The sequence below is a fragment of the Phycodurus eques genome, chromosome 19, assembly GCF_024500275.1.
Source record: "Phycodurus eques isolate BA_2022a chromosome 19, UOR_Pequ_1.1, whole genome shotgun sequence".
Taxonomy (NCBI): Eukaryota; Metazoa; Chordata; class Actinopteri; order Syngnathiformes; family Syngnathidae; genus Phycodurus; species Phycodurus eques.
Genome location: NC_084543.1, coordinates 15,822,725 through 15,825,000, shown reverse-complemented (window position 1 = coordinate 15,825,000; position 2,276 = coordinate 15,822,725). Strand labels below are relative to the sequence as shown.

The window sequence follows — 2,276 nt, the reverse complement described above, 5'->3', positions numbered from 1 at the left end:
GTAACCAAAATATAAGGTTTAGCTGCCCATTATAATGAGAATATCCTTGTCCCCTTCCAATCTTTTAAATTTCAACACGTTACAATGGCGACCAATTATAATTTGAAATAATCCAATACAGCCCCAATACCATTGCTATTATAAAACCTACATTAACTGTACAGTGAATGTTTTAAGTACTGTATTATTTTAATATTCTTAACTGCTGTGAAACACAGATGTAATTCACTTCATTAAATAGACGTTGAAACAATATCTGTAACCACCCATATCTTGTTTTGTTGTTGATGTTGTTGTAACCTGTCCTTTACTAGTTTCGTATGAAGGTCTGTATGTTTTAAAGTACTAGAACAAATGTGTTGCGTAACAGCAGCAATGAGAATCTATGCTGTACCTGGGCAAAGTACAGCCTCTACAGTCTACAGTCTCTTATGATGTCAAGGTAAAAATGTAAACAATGTGTTACTTCTATTTTGAAAGTGATGCACTGATTTTGACGTGCACATATGTGTGAGCTGCTTTTGTGTTACCAATTTAGCAACATTGTGGTGATATTTAGCGACTTTTCCACCGCTCTAGCAACTATTTTTCAAATCGCAACTGGCGACAATGCCAACATTGATCCTAAACATTATCTTATTTACTGCACAGTGGAGGGAAGAGGGGGATTTGGATTGATAATATTTTTGGAGTTCCAACTAGGATTTTGTGAATGTGATTAATGGTATCATGTTAATGTAATTTTATAGCAATAATATCTGTGACTCAGTTGATAGAGCGGGTTGTCCAGTGACCAAAGGGTTGCCAGTTCGAATCCTGGCTCCGACTGTCCACTGTCCCCCCCCTTGTGGTTGCTTCAGGAGAAGCAAAGCCTTGCGGGAGCCAACCCATACAGAAAACCAGGAGTGGTGGTTGGTCAAGCATCATATCACGACACCTTCCGGTAACTCCTGTACACACTGACACTGACTGTATAGGCTTACCTTTCCGTCGGACCCTGTCCGCAAGGCCGAGAAGGGGTTCCTGGAGAACGGGCACACCCGGTCTTCCATAATCTTCGCCCAGGCCTGCATCTGGAGAAGTGACTCCAGCACTACTGTTCCCGCAACAAAGCAACACGAGAGACCCTCCCGCATCTGGCTTTTCAGTCACAGCAAGCGCTGTAACTCAACCATGGACTAACCAAATATAGACTCTATTGTTTCCTGAGACAGACGGATGCCACAAAACAAATTGACTGCTTAAGATATTGTTTTGCACTTTAATTTCCTATTTATAACAACAAATATCACATCTACACAAGTAGCAGCTTATTGAAACCAAACAATGTTATGGTTTATATATTGAACAAAAACATAAACTAACGCTTCTTTTTTTTCCTGCCATTTTTCATGAGCTGAACTCAATGACGCAATGATCCAAGACTTTTTCTATCTACAAATATGGCCATTTAAAAAAAAATATTGTTCACAAGTCCATCCAGCTCAGAGGTGTGCCATATCAAGATGCTGATTAGACAACATGATTACTGCACAGATGTATGATAAGATGCACACAATAAAAGGGCACTCTAAAATGTACAGCTTTACTGTATTGGGGGGTTGTTGGGGGGTGGGGGTGTCACAAATCCAGTCAGTATCTACTGTAACCACCTTTTGCCTCATGCCGTGAAACACATTTATGCGTGTGTGCCTTAAGGCTAATTTAAAGGTTCCTCATCGTACGTCATTCCACAGACCACTTAGGCTTCCCTGTGGACCACAGATGTGTACGTGGTTCCAGTCATAGTAGCCACGTTAGGAAGCTCAGTGGCAGCCCTCCTCTGTGACCCCCTCCCCCCCACACACTCCCCGACCTTGACGAAATGGATAGGATGTCAGGAAGTCAAACATTTTCGATCTCGATGACCTGCAAACCCCCCTTGATGGTTGTTGTCCGGCCCCCCTAAAAAAAAAACCTTGGACCCTATCTGGCCATCCCGCTAAAAACAGGCTAATTGATGGTGTTTCTCCTGCTTAATCTGCAATATCCTATTGTGTTGCTGGTCCTTGAACGCACCTTGTGCATGGAAAAAGCGCAAGTGAAGTAATTTTTAATTTTTTTAGAGTAGTCAAATATTGTACTCAAGTAAGAGTACTGATACTTTAAAATAGTCTGACTCAAATAAAAGTAAGTAATCCTCCCAAAAAATACTTGTAAGAATAAGAAAGTACTCAGTGAAAAACTATTCAAGCACTAAGTAAATGTTACTTGTTACGAACGTAACTTCTCATTTA

General features: G+C 40.7%; 1 protein-coding gene across 2 annotated transcripts in view; it reads left to right on the top strand.

Annotated features, from left to right (window-relative positions):
• The window catches only part of ca10a (carbonic anhydrase Xa), a 194,547-nt gene extending 192,984 nt beyond the window's left edge, over nt 1-1,563 (top strand). For both annotated transcript variants that reach the window (XM_061706012.1, XM_061706005.1), the window contains one exon: nt 1-1,563. This exon is cut by the window's left edge and continues 974 nt beyond it. The gene's annotated coding sequence lies outside the window, so the exon portion shown is untranslated.
• Nucleotides 1,564-2,276: the final 713 nt, after the last annotated feature.